This window comes from Bos javanicus, chromosome 17 (assembly GCF_032452875.1).
Source record: "Bos javanicus breed banteng chromosome 17, ARS-OSU_banteng_1.0, whole genome shotgun sequence".
Lineage (NCBI taxonomy): Eukaryota > Metazoa > Chordata > Mammalia > Artiodactyla > Bovidae > Bos > Bos javanicus.
Window position 1 is genome coordinate 8,508,606 of NC_083884.1, and position 19,601 is coordinate 8,528,206.

Here is a 19,601-nt window from a genome sequence, read left to right on the forward strand (position 1 = left end):
ACAGAGGAGCCTGGCAGGTTACAGTTCATAGGGTTGCAAAGATTTGGACGTGAATGAAGTGACTTATCACATGTCGTGGCTACAGTCTGGTGGTCATACAGTTAACATCTTCCACCTGGTGGGGGTTTCAGTATCTACAAAGCAGCTCAAAGGGGGTGGCTCAGAACTTTATCCATAGCCCTTGAGGAGGGACCAAAGGTCTTTGACTTTGCTTAGTGACTGCTATTATGTGGTCTTTGTTTCTGCATTTTCTCACTTCTCTGACTAAACTGATTCTTTGACTAAAGTTTTTCTACAGACAAAAGGCAGGCTGAGGACATAGGCTGCAAGCACCACAGGGTCCTGCTCCATTTCACAACTACTTTTTATCTAATGAAAATAACATTTAATCTTCATTTCAGTCTATAATTGTGGTCAGAAGGTATTGATTAAAAAACACCCGATGAACACTAATTTATTTGATCTTTCCAAAATGGTGGCATTAAATACTTCAAAATACTTTGAAAGCAATATCTCATCAGAATTATTTCCCCTTTGGCTCTGATATTCAGTTCTTAAGGGAAGCCAACAGAGCACATGTGCACAGTTTTCATATGATCACAGACCAAGGATCTGGGAGGCACTTGAGTCTTCTCTTGAGGATCGCTGCTGCTGCTGCTGCTAAGTCACTTCAGTCGTGTCCGACTCTGTGTGACCCCATAGATGGCAGCCCACTAGGCTCCTCCATCCATGGGATTTTCCAGGCAGAGTACTGGAGTGGGGTGCCATTGCCTTCTCCGCTTGAGGATCGCAGAGAATGTTTATTGAGCAGTTTCTGCAGACAGGTAGTTTTAGTTGCTTTCATGTATTAATTCATTTCTTGAGGTATGCACTGCTATTCCTCATTCTACAGATGAGGAAATGGAGGCATGGAGAATTTAAGTACTTTGTTCAAGGTTCTAGAAATTAAGTGGTAAAGCCAGGATTCGAATGTATCTAGTTTAATCTGTGGAGAAGGCAATGGCACCCCACTCCAGTACTCTTGCCTGGAGAATCCCATGGATGGAGGAGCTTGGTAGGCTGTGGTCCATGGGGTTGCGAAGAGTCTGACACGACTGAGCGACTTTGCTTTCACTTTTCACTTTCACCCATTGGAGAAGGAAATGGCAACCCACTCCAGTGTTCTTGCCTGGAGAATCCCAGGGACGGTAGAGCCTGGTGGGCTGCCGTCTATGGGGTCGCACAGAGTCGGACACGACTGAAGTGACTTAGCAGCAGCAGCAGCAGCAGTTTCATCGGTTCTTTGACATATGAGGAAAATAACGCCCACCAAGGGCACGTGCTTAATTACAAGGATCCATTCCTACATTTTTGGATTCAGGTAGTTCATCAGTGCTTTTTTATTTATTCAGGGCATGTGTTACAAATTGGTAGCAGATTGTTGGAACTGGTGCTTTTCCCTAACCAGTGTTAGCCTCCTTCAGTGGGCTATTTACAGCAACAAAGTAATTTTCTTTTGAAAATTCTCTTCAGGATCAGAAAAAAACCCCAGATAAAACACATACACACACATGCACACTCTTGCAATGACCAGTTTTTTAAAGATTTTTTTTTTTTTGCTGTGGACCATTTTTCAAGTCTTTATTGAATTTGTTACAACATTGCTTCTATTTTATGTTGTGGTTTCTTGGCCATACAGCAGGTAGGATCTTAGCTTCCTGACCAGGTATCAAACACACACCCCCTGCATTGGAAGGTGAAGTCTTAACCACTTGACTACCAGGGAAATCCCTTGCAATGCCATTCTTAATCAGTGAGGCTCTTCGATCATTGTTGGGATGTAGAACAGGCCAGACAATTCTAAGAGCACCCAATGAATAGTATCAGAAGGAGCAAGAGTATTTATAATTATTCCTTGAGATTTCCTCTGAGAATTTCTGAGTTTTCACTTTGATACAAAATAGTTCCATGTCCATTTTTTCTGTAGTTCTGGTGTAAGAGCTTAAATTCCCAAGTTCCTGGCCACATCCTGTGAAGCAGTCCACCCATATGGGACCCCATGTGTTAAGTTGCTATGGTTGTGATTTGTAAGACTCAGGAAGAAAGCGATTTCACTGTTTTCTGTGGGATTATAGAAATAATTATCAGCCTGGTTTTTGTATCTTTAAATTAGCACTTCTTTGTGGTGGTGGGCCATTCTTTCAGCAGCATGCTTCTACTTACTGAAAAGCTTTACTGAACACAATATACCCGCTTTAGTATGTAAATAAAGACACTATTGTTAGAATAATGAAGTTCACAGGATGCCTCTTCTCGTAGGCCTGTCTGTCAATCTGCATTTAGTCGACCTTCTCTGCCCACCTGTTCTAATTACTGCTTTTCAGTCTCCTAGGATGGCGCTCTGGGAAGGAGATTTATTACAACTGAGTTAGTTAAATGGAATTTTCCAAATATACAGTATCTCCTCTTCAGAACACAAATTCACTCCCCCACTCTTTCTTACTTGCTTTAGAAGCTCTTGGCAGGCTCTTATTATGAACTGAAGGACAGGTTTCAAGCACCCTCTATTTATAAGAAGCAGAAGACCCGTCAGTAAACTGCATACTTTGGGAATTACAATCCTTTATTTTAATTTCATTTTTACTTCTGGTGAATTTGAGTGTGTGATTTCTTTTAGGAGGTAAAATTCATAAATGCTGGCTATCAGATATGCTATCAGTCGTCTGGCTACGTTCGTGATTAAAATCTGTGCTGACATTTGACTTAACATAGATTATTTGGTTGATTGTTGTTGTTTAGTCACTTAGTTGTGTCCAACTCTTTTGCAACCCCATGGACTGTAGCCCTCCAGGCTCCTCTATCCATGGGATATCCCAGACACGAATACTGGAGTGGGTTGCCATTTCCTACTCCAGGCGATCTTTCCGACCCAGGAATCGAACCTGCGTCTCTTGCATTAGCCGGCAGATTCTTTACCATTGAGACACCTGGGAAGCCCTACTTGATGGATGCCCTATTCTAAATATTTTGTGTCACCAAGTACTGTTGTTATAGCAACTATTTTTTGGAAAAAGATGTTAAAATGTTAAATTGAAAGTATGAAGGAAAAAATTACCTTGAAAGGTGGCAGGCCTATGACATTATTTGCCTTGTTTAGTAAGATGACAGATATCTTTGCAATATCCCTACCTTTTCCCTTCTGGCCAGTGAATGACTCAGAATCAGATATTCAAAAGGTACAAGCAGCTGGGATCAGATCCATGTCACATCAGCAGATTTCTGTACCTATCTTCTTGAACATGGGAGCCTCAGTTCAGTTCAGTCACTCAGTCGTGTCAGATCTGTGGGGTCAGATCTGTGACCCCATGGACCCCAGGGAATTTGACTTTGAAGGCCAGTGGGATTTGATTACAGAATGTCTGCAGGACCGGGGAAATAGACTCTTGGAGGGCACAAACCAAACCTTGTGCACACCAAGACCCAGGAGAAAGGAGCAGTGACCTCACAAGAGATGGAGCCAGACTTGCCTGTGAGTTTCCAGGAGTCTCTGGCAGAGGCATGTGTTGACAATGGTCTGCTGTGGGGTCAAGAGCACTGAATACAACAGTCCTGGCATAAGTCCTTTTGAAGGACTGCCATTACCACTACCATAGTGTGGCCTCAGGCCAAACTACAGGGAGGGAACACAGCCCCAGCCATCAGCAGAAAATTGGATTAAAGATCTATTGAACAAAGATTTATTGATGGCCCCTCCCATCAGAGCAAGACCCAGACTCCCCCACAGCCAGTCCCTCCCAGCAGGAAGCTTCCATTAGCCTCTTATCCTTATCCATCAGAGGGCAGATAGAATGGAAACCACAATTATTGAAAAGTAACCAAACTGATCACTTGGATCACAGCCTTGTCTAACTCCATGAAACTATGAACCAGGCAATGTAGGGCCACCCAAGACAGATGGGTCATGGTGGAGAATTCTGACAAAATGTGGTCCACTGGAGAGGGGAATGACAAACCACTTCAGTATTCTTGCCTTGAGAATCCCATGAATAGTATGAAAAGGCAGAAAGATATGGGAGTCTACTCTCTTCTATTGTGATTTCTTCATAAAGGAAGCACCGGAGACCAATTTTCCTCCTTTATTACATGGATAGTTCTTTTCTACTAGCTCTCTTCGCAAATGTTGCAAACTTGACATGGCTCAAGATCCCTGTTGGCAGCCATCTTATCCTAATATTTCCCTTTCTCTGCCATACTTGTTAAAATCTATCACAGCCTGCAGTTTTCATTACTCACTTGTGTTGTCTGTCCCTTGTAGACTGGCTTCCATCCCCACCCTCTTCTCTGAGTGAGTCCCTAATGGATTCCTCACTGGCAAATCCGGTGAACGAACATTTGTCTGCAGTCACTGTCTTTCAATGTCAACATCATTTAATTTGATTGATCATTCCCCAGTGCCTTTGTATTACTTTGTAGGAAAAGTAATATTAAAATGATCAACATAATTATTATATTAATAAAAATGATATTGAAATGTTAACACAATTCTAAATTATATAATATATACTTTATAATATTTATCACTATTTTAATTCTTTATGCTGCCAAGCTCTGGTTTTCCTACTTTCAAGTCAATTTCCTGCATCTTTTTTAAAGGACTCTACTTTTTTCTGCAGTCTATTCTCAGTAGGCATTTTCCAATATACTTAGCCTGGAAATTTTAGAGTTACTTCGACTCCTTGCTCTCTCTCATCTCCTCATGATTAGTCACTTAAATCTTTTGAGGGATTTCTCTGGTGGTGCAGTGGTTAACACTCTGTTCTTTCAATGCAGGGGCACAGGTTCAATCCCCGGTTTGGGAACTAAGATCCCACATGCTGTAGGCAGTGGCCAAAATTTTTTAAAAATTAAAAAAAAAAAACCTTTTGAATCTTCCTGTGTGGTGTCTTTCACATTCATCCTTTTCTTCTCAATACCACTCTCTAATCTATGTCTTCATCACCTCTTGTCTGGATCACTGCTTCCCAGTATTGCTCCTCCCAAAGCAGCTTACATATTGCTGATGGAATGAACTCCTGTTCTATTCTATTCTCTTGCACTAGTTCACACAGAAAATAATCTGGATCTGAATGTAGGCATTAATGATAGGAGTTGGTTGGAGGGAGAGGAGTAAGAGGTATTTGGGTTTCATATACTCTTGTGGCCGATTGGGTCCTGGGTATGATGGAGATGAAGGTCTTGAGATAGAGATCTGGGTATTATTGTGGAGGGAGTAATTGAAGCTTGTGGGAAGAGTGGAGATCACCCCAGAAAGAGAAAACTAGGGACAGAATTTCACTTCCAAAGGACAGAGATCATCATCTTTTTCACCCAGTAGTGCAACTAGAACTCTTTATTCAAACAAACTCTTAACTGGATGCCCAGATGTAAGGCAGATAAAAACAGAAGTGTTCACAAGACCAGGGGCCTGACTTCCCCCCCATCCTGCTCCATCACTGGCTGGGGCTCCTGCCTGGCATGTGGTAGGGGAGGAGTAGGCGTGCGGGAAAGGGAGAGAAAATTATATTTGTTGAGCATCTCTTTTCTGCTAGACATACACTGATTTAGGCACTTCTCGTGAATTTTTTATGATTATAATGATCCTGGGAAGATAGCTAGAATCAGTAATTTTTCTTTCCCAAGATGTTAAAAATTATTGCCAGGCAAATTGTTCCAAAAGCATTTAGAAATCCTCCATTCCCCTTGGAACCGGGCTATATGCTTTTCAAGCCGTAAACAAGCAAACATAGAGATATGAAACTTCTTATACAAAATTGGTTGCTAGAAACTGTTGGACTACAGAAATGTAGCATATTCATGTTTGTGTTTCAGAAAATTTCCCCTGAAAATATAGATGTTCCAGGTACTATTGGTGGTAAAACCTATAAAGGATTATCTTGCAAGATCCTTTTGGTGCAATTGACAAATTCATCATTCTATACTGTCTTATTTTTAAGGTTCAAAAATGACACATCATAACTAGTTCTAAGCTATGTGTTTTACTTAATTTTAAAAAAAGATTTTTTTTTTTTTTTGCTGGTATCTCTAGAGAATTTTGAGAGAACTAACACCATAGAGAAATTTGTTTGGCAACTTTCAGTAAATAAGCTGAGTATCATCCTGATATATATTTTAAAAATTTAAAAATTTTTGCTAATTTATACTCATAAAAATCTGTATTATGTTTATAGTTGTACTGTAATTTTCTTGGCTTTGGATTGCTTTGGTTCATCAGAATGTAGTAGAAAAGAAAAGTTTTAAAATGAAAATTCCTCAAAGAATTCAACTCATCTCATGTGTTAATTTTTAAATAAACTGTAATTTTAAGCCCTCTCTTTAAAAGCATTTATTTATTTAGTTAGTCTCTCTTTTGTGAATATTTATTTAGGCTTTTATGGATTTCCTTATGAAAACTGTGTTTATAATTTTTATCAGAACAATATATTGTATCTTTATAAGATTTTATGATGAAAAATAATTCATAAACAGAGCTACTTTGTAAATGTACTTCATGCTTAGAGACTACAGTGCATATAAATTGATGTACACGTACATAGCTAGAGATTTATATTTTAAATTTCTAAATTAACTTTTCAAAATGCAGCTTTTAGAATTTCCATATCTGAGGAAGTATCCCTTCTATTGTGCAAGGCAATACAATTATTTTCAAATGATTGTTTCATATGGAAGTTTAATTATTCATGTTTTGATGAATGTTTTAGAAATAAAATCTTTTCAATAGTAAAAAAAAAAGTACAAATTATAAGCCCACAGTAATACATACAATAGCTTTAGGGCTACCTAATCAGAGCAGACAAGGATCTTGGAATTTTTTTCCCAGTGAGATAGTAATGGACTGTTACTGCTGTCTTCATCACCAGGTTGATTGTGGCCTGAATTAGGAAACCTTTTGAGCTTTCACCTTTTAATTTAATTAGATAATGATTTTGTAGTCAGAAGTTCCCTGGAGATAGCAAATTTACTGACCCTGTAAATCAATCTCTGGGTACAATTTTATGCTGTTCATTTCATTGTTGGTGGACAGAGAGGCAACACAGAGTGTGGGACAAATGTTAATTTTGCCAAATGTATTTAAGTCCTTAGTGGTCTAATCCTGTCTTTAAAAAAAAAAATGATGGAAAGTTAGAATAGGAAGCCCAACTTCTCCTATTCCAAAAAGTTGGAATAAGAGAATTAAAAGATGCTTGCTCCTTGGAAGAAAAGCTATGACCAATCTAGACAGCATATTAAAAAGCAGAGACATTACTTTGCCAACAAAGGTCCATCTAGTCAAAGCTATGGTTTTCTCCAGTAGTCATGTATGGATGTGAGAGTTGGACTGTGAAGAAAAGCTGAGCACAGAAGAATTGATGCTTTTGAACTGTGGTGTTGGAGAAGACTCTTGAGAGTCTCTTGGACTGCAAGGAGATACAACCAGTCCATCCTAAAGGAGATCAGTCCTGGGTGTTCATTGGAAGGACTGATGTTGAAGCTGAAACTCCAATACTTTGGCCACCTGCTGAGAAGAACTGACTCCTTGGAAAAGACCCTGATGCTGGGAAAGATTGAGGGCAGGAGGAGAAGGGGACAATAGAGGATGAGATGGTTGGATGGCATCATCGACTCAGTGGACGTGAGTTGAGTAAGCTCTGGGTGTTGATGATGGACTGGAAAGCCTGGCGTGCTGTGATTCATGGGATCGCAAAGAGTTGGACATGATTGAGCAACTGAACTGAACTGATTTAGGTCCTTAGTGGTCTAATTCTATCTTGAAAAAAAGAAAAAAGATGGGAAGTTGGAATAGGAGATCAAATGCATGATGTCCTGCTGAGGATCAAGAATATTGACATTTGCTAAACACTGGCAAAGAATGCCCTGCATTTCATACTATTAAATAGGATAAAATGGTGAGTGGCCAGAACTTCCTCAATGCAAACTACAGTTATAAAGAGAGGGATATTTGTACCTGAAAGACAATGAGCTACAGTAATTTTCACTTTTGGTGTTGGAATTTAGTGTTTCTCTCCTGGATGGTGATTCTTGAACTCTAATTTGGACTTTGATCCTTTATGTTTATAACATTTTTGGATATTAACATTACAAAGCTAAACTATTTCTGCCTAATCAGTGCTTTCAAACTTTTTCTTTTTTTGACATCAGAACTTTCTTTTCATCTAAAAAATTTCAAAATCCATCAATATGTTAAAGTTATTAGAAAACCTTTTTATTTTGAGTTCAAATTTAATGACATTTACTTATAAAAAGGGTTCAATGAGAATGATGAGGCTACATGAAAAATGTTTATTTATCTTCCAGTTTTATTGAATCATAATTGACATACAACACTGTAAAAGTTTAAGAAATACAGCATGATTGGACTTACACACACCGTGAGCTGATTGTCCTAATAGTTTAATAAATACTCAGGAGAAGGCAATGACAACCCACTCCAGTACTCTTGCCTGGCAAATCCCATGGACGGAGGAGCCTGGTAGGCTGCAGTCCATGGGGTCGCTGAGGGTCGGACACGACTGAGCGACTTCACTTTCACTGTTCACTTTCATGCATTGGAGAAGGAAATGGCAACCGACTCCAGTGTTCTTGCCTGGAGCATCCCAGGGATGGCGGGGCCTGGTGGGCTGCCGTCTATGGGGTCACACAGAGTCGGACACGACTGAAGCGACTTAGCAGCAGCAGCAGCATCTCATATAGGTAGAAAGTTAAAGAAACAGAAAATTATTTTGTGAGAACTCTTAGGACCTACTTTCTAACAAATTTAGTATATAGCATAGAGCAGTGCCAATTATATTTATCACGTCATATATCCCATCTCTACATCCCTATCTTGTAACTGGAAGTTTATGGTACCTTTTGACTGCTTTCAGTCTCCCACACCTGTGTCTGATAATTATAAATCTGATCTGTTTTTCTATGAAGGCAAAAAGAAAAATTTCAATTGGAGATTATAGGTAAAAGTTTCAATTTATCAGCAACAAATTGATTTGTTTTTTGACAGTACCGTACTGAGAAAATAATGGCATTCAGATTAGCAGTTACAAAGAATAAAAGAGTAACTATTCATTTAATTTAAATACTTGTTTTGCAATCTCTGAATATTCTTCAGGAAAACCAGATATTTGAAAGAGAACAATAGAAATCATCATTTGTAGCAGGATTGGAGTAGCTGGACACAAATATATGAAACAATGGTTGTTAGACATTGGATGTGAAGCAGTGTAGGACAGTGAGCTTGGGAGCCAGGAAACAACCATGATAAGACTACAGTGAACCCAGGTCACAGTCTGGAGAGAATTTCCAAGCTTCCAAATTCTGGGAAGAGGGATCCGTAAGGAGTCCCAGCAGTCTCTAAGTTGAGATATAATTGAGTCAGACGGCATGTTTATAAAAGAGAGTACTGGAATACAGAGAGCTGCACTGAGAGATAGCTCCAGAAGTATACAGTGGACTTCCTTGAGCCTTCAGCTGAGTGCTATCAGGATATGCCTGTGAGAAAACTACACAAGCCTGAAGAAAGAACAAGCCGAAAGAAGCAGAGGAAACAACCGGAACATATTGCACAGCCATGAATGAAAGAAAAGGAAAGTGAAAGTCGCTCAGTCATGTCCAACTCTTTGCGACCCCATGGACTATACAGTCCATGAAATTCTCCAGGCCAGAATACTGGAGTGGGTTCTCATGCCCTTCTCTAGGGGATGTTCCCAACCCAGGGATCGAACCCAGGTCTCCGACATTGTGGGCAGATTCTTTACCAGCTGCGCCACAAGGGAAGTCCTAAGAACTAAGCCCAGAATAGTTTGTGTTTATAGAAGCCCACACAGATGACCTTGCAATTCTTATCATTCATTAGGATATTGCCTCTAGAATGGAGCAAGATTATCCCTAGACTAGGAACTGGCAAACTTTCTCTACAAAATGCCAGATAGAAAATATTTTAGGCTCTGTATATGACATTGGCTTTTGTTGATTCTCTTTCCTCCTGCTCTTCCTCCCCCTCTGCCATGTTTTTTCTTTAAAAAAAAATATATATATATATATGTATATATATATATTAATTTTTACAGTGTTGTGTTGATTTCTTCCATTCAGCAACACAAATCAGCCATAATTATACATCCATCTGCTCCCTCACCAGCCTCCCTCCCCTCCCTCATCCCGTCCCTCCAGGGCATCACGGAGCACCAGGCGGGGCTCTCCGCTACACAGCAAGCTCTCCCCAGCTATCCATCCCACACTTGATAGTGTGTACGTGTTGACGCTACTTTCTCCATCTGTCCCACTCTCTCTCCCGCACTGTGTCCACAAGTCCATTCTCTACATCTGCATTTCCATGCCTTCCTTGCAGAGGTTCATCAATATCATTTTTCTAGGTTCCATATGCTACTGCTGCTAAGTCGCTTCAGTTGTGTCCGACTCTGTGCGACCCCATAGACGGCAGCCCACCACTCTCCCCCGTCCCTGGGATTCCATATAGATGTTTATATACTGTCTTTGTTTTTCTCTTTCTGACTTACTTCACTCTGTATAACAGGTTCTAGGTTCATCCACCACATTAGAACTGACTTAAATTTGTTTTTTTTTTTTTTATGGCTGAGTAATATTTCATTGTATATATGTACCACATCTTCTTTATCCATTCATCTGTTGATGGACGTCCAGGTTGCTTTCATATCCTGGCTATTGTAAACAGTGCTGCTATGAACACTGTAGCTTTTTATTTTTTTCAGTTCAGTTGCTCAGTCTGACTCTTTGTGGCCCTACGGACTGCAGTATGCCAGGCCTCCCTGTCCATCACCAACTCCCAGAGTTTACCTAAACTCACGTCCATCGAGATGGTGATGCCATCCAACCATCTCATCCTCTGTCATCTGCTTCTCCTTCTGCCTTCATTCTTTCCCAGAATCAGGGTCTTTTCCAAGGAGTCAATTCTTCTCAGCAGGTAGCCAAAATATTGGAGTTTCAGCTTCAGCATCAGTCCTTCCAATGAATATTCAAGACTGATCTCCTTTAGGATGGACTGGTTGGATCTCCTTGCAGTCCAAGGGACTCTCAAGAGTCTTCTCCAACACCACAGTTCAAAAGCATCAATTCTTTGGCACTCAGCTTTCTTTATAGTCCAACCCTCACATCCATACATGACTATTAGAGAAAACCATAGCTTTGATTAGATGGACCTTTGTTGGCAAAGTAATGTCTCTGCTTTTTAATATGCTGTCTAGGTTGATAATAACTATTCTTCCAAGGAGCAAGCATCTTTTAATTTCATGGCTGCAGTCACCATCTGCAGTGATTTTGGAGCCCCAAAATATAAAGTCTCTCACTGTTTCCACTGTTTCCCCATCTATTTCCCATGAAGTGATGGGACCAGATGCCATGATCTTAGTTTTCTGGATGTTTAACATCGAGAATGAATGAACATTGTGTTACATGTGTCTTCTTCGATCATGGTTTTCTCAAGGTTTATGCCCAGTAGTCCTGGAGAAGGAAATGGCAATCCACTCCGGTACTCTTGCCTGGAAAACCTCATGGATGGAGGAGCCTGGTGTCCATGGGGTTGCAAAGAGTCGAACACAACTGAGCAACTTCACTTTACTTCATGCCCTGTAGTGGGGCTGCTGGGTCGTATGTAGATTCAATCCTAGTTTTTAAAGAACTCTCCATATTCTTTTCCATAATGGCTGCATCAGTTTATGTTCTCACTATCCATGAAGGAGGGTTCCCTTTTCTCCACACCCTCTCCCAGCATTTATTGTTTGTAGGTTTTTTGAAGATGGCCATTCCGACTGCTGTGAGGTGATACCTCATTGTAGCTTTGATCTGCTTTTCTCTAATAATTAGTGATGTTGAGTATCTTTTCATGTGTCTATTAGCCATCTGTGTGTCTTCTTTGGAGAAATGTCTGCTTAGATCTTCTGTTCATATTTTGATTTGGCTGTTTGTTTCCCTAATATTGAGCTGAATGTGTTGCTTATATATTCTGGAGGTTAATCCTTTGTCAGTTGTTTTATTTTCAATTATTTTCTCCTGTTCTGAGGGTTATCTTTTAAATCTGTTTATGGTTTCCTTTGCTGTGCAAAAGCTTTTAAGTTTAATTAAGTCCCATTTGTTAGTTTTTTTTTTTAATTTCCATTCCTCTAGGAGGTGGATCACACAGAATCTCGCTGTGATCTATGTCAAGGAGTGTTCTGCCCATGTTTTCCTCTAAGAGCTTTGTTCCTGATAAAAACTCTCAGAGAACTTGGAATATAAATGAACTTCCTTACTTTGATAAAGAACATCTATTAAAAAACCACAGCTAATATCATACTTATTGATAAAACCTGAGTGCTTTCCCTTTGATCAGAAACCAAGCAAGGATATCCATTCTCACCTGTTCTTTGATGATTTGGTACTTTTCAGCCAGTACTACAGAAGTATTCAGTATTTTCATTCAACATTTTCCAGTAACTACTAGGAAAGCCCTTTAGCAAACATAGAGAATTCAAGAGCAATAAACAAAAATCAATTATATTTTTCTATACTGGCAAACAATATTTAGAAATTGAAAAGAAAAAAACTATCATTTCTAATATCATAAAAATGAAACAATTAGGGATAAAGTTTACAAAAATGCGGGAGACCTGTACTGTCTATCTGTAAGGCATTCCTGAGAGAAATAAAAGGAAAATCAAATAAATGGAGAACTATACTGAATTTATGCATCTAAAGAAGCACAAGCTGGAATCAAGATTGCCAGGAGAAATATCAATAACCTCAGATATGCAGATGACACCACCCTTATGGCAGAAAGTGAAAAAGAACTAAAATGCCTCTTGATAAAAGTGAAAGTGGAGAGTGAAAAAGCTGGCTTAAAGCTCAACATTCAGAAAACAAAGGTCATGGCATTTGTTCCCATCACTTCATGGGAAATAGATGGGGAAACAGTGGAAACTCTCAGACTTTATTTTTTTTGGGCTCCCAAATCACTGCAGATGGTGATTGCAACCATGAAATTAAAAGACACTTACTCCTTGGAAGGAAGTTATAACCAACCTAGATAGCATATTCAAAAGCAGAGATATTACTTGGCCAACAAAGGTCCATCTAGTCAAAGCTATGGTTTTCCAGTGGTCATATATGGATGTGAGAGTTGGACTGTGAAGAAAGCTGAGTGCCAAAGAATTGATGCTTTTGAACTGTGGTGTTGGAGAAGACTCTTGAGAGTACCTTGGACTGCAAGGAGATCTAACCAGTCCATTCTAAAGGAGATCAGTCCTGGGTGTTCATTGGAAGGACTGATGCTAAAGCTGAAACTCCAGTACTTTGGCCACCTCATGCAAAGAGTTGACTCATTGGAAAAGACTCTGATGCTGGGAGGGATTGGGGGCACGAGGAGAAGGGGACGACAGAGGATGAGATGGCTGGATGGCATCACCAACTCGATGAACATGAGTTGGGGTGAACTTTGGGAGTTGGTGATGGACAGGGAGGCCTGGCATGCTGCAATTCATGGGGTTGCTAAGAGTCAGACACGACTGAACGACAGAACTGAACTGAACTGATTGATTCAAAATTATTAGGATACCAATTCTCCCCAGATTTATAGATTTGGTTGAATTCTATTCAAAATTCTGATTAGTTTCTTTTTTTGTATAAATTGATAAACAGACTTTAAATTTTATTTGTAAATTTTACCTTGAACAACCAAAGCAGCTTTGAAAAAGTTCAAAATTGGGGGACAGCCCCATCATAAACCTACAGTAACCAAGGCAGTATGATTACCACATGGAGACAGATTATTAGTGTAGAGTGGACCATCAGAAATAGACCCACACATAAATGATCAATCCATTTTCCAGTTTTCAAGGCAGTTTAATGGGGGAAAGACACCTATTCAACAAATCCTACTGGAGCAATTGGATTTGTTGTTGTTCAGTTGCTCAATGTGTCCGACTCCTTGGGACCCCAAGGACTGCAGCACACCAGACTTCCTTGTCCTTCACCATCTCCTGGAGCTTGCTCACACTCATGTCCATTGTGTCAGTGATGCCATCCAACCATCTCATCCTCTGTCGTCCCCTTCTCCTCTTGCTTTCAATCTTTCCCAGCATCAGGTTCTTTTCCAATAGGTCAGTTCTTCACATCAGGTGGCCAAAGTATTGGAGCTTCAGCTTCAGCATCAGTCCTTCTAATGAATATTCAAGACTGATTTCCTTTAGGATTGATTGGTTTGATCTCCTTGCAGTCCAAGGAACTCTTAAGAGTCTTCTCCAACACCACAGTTCAAAAGCACCAATTCTGTGCTCAGCCTTCTTTATGGTCCAACTTGCACATCCATACATAACTACTAGAGAAAACCATAGCTTTGACTATATGCTAAAGTAATGTCTCTACTCTTTTAGTATGCTGTCTAGGTTGGTCATAGTTTTTCTTCCAAGGAGCAAGTGTCTTTTAATTTCATGGCTGCAGTCACCATCTGCAGTGATTCTGGAGCCCAGGAAAATAAAATTTGTCACTGTTTCCCCATCAATTTACCATGAAGTGATGAGACCAGATGTCATGATCTTCATTTTTTGAATGTTGAGTTTTAAGTCAGCTTTTTCACTCTCCTCTTTCACCTTCATCAAGAGGATCTTTAGTTCTTTGTTTTCTGCCAAAAGAGTGGTGTCATCTGCATATCTGATGTTAATGATATTTCTTCCAACAATCTTGATTCTAGCTTGTGCTTCATCCAGCCTGGCATTTCGCATGATATACTTTGGAAAGAAGTTAATAAGCAGGGTGACAATATACAGCCTTGATGTACTCCGTTCCCAATTTGGAACCAGTCGGTTGTTTCCATGTCTGGTTCTAACTGTTGCTTCTTGAGCTGCATACAGATTTCTCAGGAGGCAGGCAAGGTGGTATACCCATCCCTTTAAGAACTTCCCACAGTTTGTTGTGATCCACACAGTCAAAGGCTTTAGTGTAGTCAATGAAGCAGTAGATGTTTTTCAGGAATCCTCTTACTTTTCTAGGATCCAATGGATGTGGCAATTTGATCTCTATTTTCTCTGCAAAAAGGCAAAATGGTTGTCTGGAGAGGTCTTAGAAATAGCTGAGAAAAGAAAAGAAGTGAAAGGCAAAGGAGAAAAGGAAAGAATAGCAAGGAGAGTCAAGAAAGCCTTCTTTAGTGAACAATGCATAGAAATAGAGGAAACAATAGAATGGGAGAGAGTAGCGATCTTTTAAAAAAAATTAGAGATACCAAGGGTATGTATAGTGCAAAGATGGGCACAATAAAGGACAGAAATCGTATGGATCTAACAGAAACAGAAGATATTAAGAAGAGGTGGCAAGAATACACAGAAAATGTGAAAGTGAAAGTCACTCAGTCATGTTTTACTCTTTGCAACCCCATGCACTGTACAATCCACGGAATTCTCCAGGCCAGAATACTGGAGTTGGAGCCTTTCCCTTCTCCAGGGGATCTTCCTAAACTAGGGATTGAACCCAGGTCTCCCACACTGCAGGCAGGTTCTTTACCGTCTGAGCCACCAGGGAAAGAAATATACAGAAAAGATTTTTGTGACCCAGATAACCACTAAGTGTGATCACTCACCTAGAGCCAGGCATCTTGGAGTGTGAAGTCAAGTGGGCCTTAGGAAGCATAACTTCAAACAAAGCTAGTGGAGGTGATGGAATTCCAACTGAGCTATTCAAATCCTAAAAGATGATGCTGTGAAGGTGTTGCACTCAGTATGCTTTGGAAGCAACTTTGGAAAACTCAGCAGTGGCTACAGGCCAGTTTTCATTCGAATCCCAAAGAAAGGTAGTGCCAAAGAATGTTCAAACTACCACACAATTGGACTCATCTTACATACTAGTAAAGTAATGCTCAAAATTCTCCAAGCTAGGCTTCAACAGTATGTGAACCAAGCAACAACTGGATAGACATGTAAAAACAAAACAAGACAACCAAAAACAAAGAAAATTTGACCTTTAGCTGCAGTATATCATAACATTAACTGAAGTTGGTGTAAGAAGCAAAACTCTAAAATATCTAAAAGAAAACATAAGAGAAAATACTTGTGACTTTGATTTTTAGGAAGTTTTTTTGAATTTCAATGAAAATTCAATGTACTGGACATCATAAAAATTAAAAAATTTACTCCTCAAAAAATGTTGATGAAAGTGTAAATAAAAGCCACAGACAAGAAGACAATATTTGTAAAAATATATCCAACAAAGACTTAATTTCTAGAATACAGAAAGAATTCTTACAACTCATCAGTAAGAAGGCATCAATGCCATAAAAGTAGGTCAAGGTGCTTACTATAGAAGATATATGGATGACATATTGACATGAAAATGACATATCAATATCATTTGTTTTTAGGGAACTCAAATTAAGACCACACTATACACTCACCAGAATGGCTACAATTCACAAAAGCCTTACCATCCCAAGTATTGGTGGGATGTGTAGCCACTAGAACTTCCATTTACTGCTTGTGGCAATAGAAAATGGTGAAAATAAATTTTATTACTGTCTTAAAATGTTAAACATAAAAATCTAAGTAATGGAGTCATTCTGCTCCTAAGTATTTATCAAATGAAAACATATGTTCATGGATTTGCACACAAATGTTCATAGGAACTTTATTTATGATAGCTCAACTTTATTATGATAAAATGAATCAGGCAGTTGAAATTAATCAGAGTTTTTCATGTGTTAAACATTTCTATTTGATACATTCTAGTGTCCATGTGGCTTAGATTATAGTTTTAAGAATAGCTACATATGTTTTTATTTGGCAAAAAACAAATGTCCATGAACAAGTGTATGGATAAATAAATTGTGGTATACACATACAGTGGAATATATAGCATCAATTAAAAGGAAAATGTGGAGAGTGGGAGAAATGGGTGAAGGGGATCCAAAGGTACACATTTTCAGTTGTAAAATAAGTAAGTGCTAGGGGTTTAATGTACAGGATAGTGGCTATAGTTACTAATACTACATCACATGTTGAAAGTTGCTAAAAGAGTAGCTCTTGAAAGTTCTCATAACAAGAAAGAAATGTGTTTAACTAGATAAGGTGATGGGTGTTAGCTAAACTTATTATGGTGATCATTTCACAATGTATACAAATGTTAAATCATTATGTTGCAAGGTGCTCAGTCACTCAGTCATGTCTGGCTGTCTGTGACCCCACAAACTGCAGCCCACCAGGTTCCTCCATCCGTGGGATTTTCCAGGTAAGAATACTGGAGTGGGTTGCCATTTCCTTCTCCATGGGATCTTCCGGACCCAGGGATTGAACCTGTGTCTCCTGTGGCTCCTGCATTGGCAAGTGGGTTCTTTACCACTGAGCCACCTGGGAAGCCCATTGTGTTGCATACCTGAAACTATATGTTATATATTCATTATGCTTCAAGGAAAAATTTTAGAAAATAATAAAAGGAATGAAATATGGATATGTTAATTATACTGTGAAGAAGTTCAGATAAAAGAATATATATGTATAATTTTATATAGGTATGACTCTAGGAAACTTAAGTTAATCTCTAGTGACCAAAAGCAAACTGGTGGTTGCCTGGGCACTTTGGGGAGTTGCAGGGAAGAGGATTATACAGGGACATAAACATAATTTGGGTAGTGATATGTTCATCATCCTCCTTGTGTGCTGGATTCATAAATGCATGCATATGTCAAAACTGATCAAATTTTATACTTTAAATACACAAAGTTTATTGTAGAGAGATTACACTCGATAAAGCAGGTAAAAAGAAGAAATTATTTCAAATTTTTTGAGGCTAAATGACTAGCATTATTAACTAAATATGCTCCTTCCTTAACACAAGCACAAGTCAGGTAAGAAGCAACTGACTCTATAATGCTCCATCTTAATGCATTCACCTGTTATTGCTAAACTGCATGTTTTGCACCAATGAGAGCAGATGCACCCATATTATTGTGGAGTACTTGTACAAAACTTGTTACAAGCATAGACATGGATAGGACTATATTTTTTATAAAAAGCATTCTATCTTCTTAAGGAAAATCAAAATATATGCCCACTCAAATACTCATTCTCAGATACTTATAGATGCTTTATGGATAATAGCTTCAGTGAATGGATAGGCTACCAGTGATATATCCTGACAATGAAATACTACTCAGCATTAAAATAAATGTACTGATATATGTAATGATAAGCTTGAATCTCAAAAACAGTTTGCCAAGTAGAAGAAGTTAAACACAAGATACTACATTCTGTGAATTTCATGAATATGAAATTCCAGTAAAGGCAAATCAATAGTGATAAAAAGCAAATTAGCTGTTGGTAAGGGCCAGAGGGTGGGAGTAGGGGTTGACTTGCAGACAGACACATGGGAAGTTTGGAAGGTGATGGAGACATTCCACATCATGATTGTTGTGCTGGTAACGTGACTGTACTTTTGTCAAAATCTATCAAATTATTCAAAGGGGTAAAAGTAACTGTATGTAAGTAAGACCTCAAGGAAGCGGAACTCTTAAATGTGATAAAATGAGTGAATCAGGCAGCTGAAGCTAGTTAGTCGGAGTTTTTCACGTGTTAAACATTTCTATTTGATACGTTCTAGTGTCCATGTGGCTTAGATTATGGTTTTAAAAATAGTTGTATATGTTTTTAGAAATGAATTAAAATGCATGTAGAAACCCTGGAGTACCATAGGATCCAGCTCTTTGTTAGTATTCTGCAAGTATGCCAGTTCACCTTTTGCTTTGTTATTGTAGTGAGTAATTCATGGTTGGGTGAGTGAGAATGCTTTTAACCCCAGTGAAGGAATATTGAAGACCTTCTTATTTCATTCCAATTTATCACTGCTCTAATGTGTCTTTGGGCAGTGAAGGTGCTGTTCAACTGATAAGAAAATGTACAAAAAGGAGGGAGTACATGGCCACTTGATGACAATCCATTATGGTATTTTTTTAAATTAATTTTTTGGAATATAGTTGCTTTACAATGTTGTGTTAGCTTCTACTGCACAGAAAAAAGAATCAACTATATATATATATGTGTGTGTGTGTGTGTGTGTGTGTGTGTGTGTGTATGTATATATATATATACCCTCCCTTTTGGGTTTCCTTCCCATTTAGGACATCACAGTGCATTAAGTAGAGTTCCCTGTGGACACAGTATGTTCTCATTAGTTATCTATTTTACACATAGTATCAATAGTGTATATATGTCAATCATAATATTTCTATTTATCCCACCCCACCCCTTTTCCCTTGGTATCCATGTTTTTTTTCTCTATGTCTGTCTCTATTTCTGCTTTGCAAATAAGAACATCTATATCATTTTTCTGAATTCCATATATATAATATGATATTTGTTTTTCTCTTTTTTTGACTTAACTTCACTCTGTTAGGGGCTTCCCTGATAGCTCAGTTGGTGAAGAGTCCGCCTGCAATGCAGGAGACCCCAGTTCGATTCCTGGGTTGGGAAGATCCACTGGAGAATGGGTAGGTTACCCATTCCAGTGTTCTTGGTCTTCTCTTGTGGCTCAGCTGGTGAAGAATCTGCCTGCAATGCGGGAGACCTGGGTTCAGTCCCTGG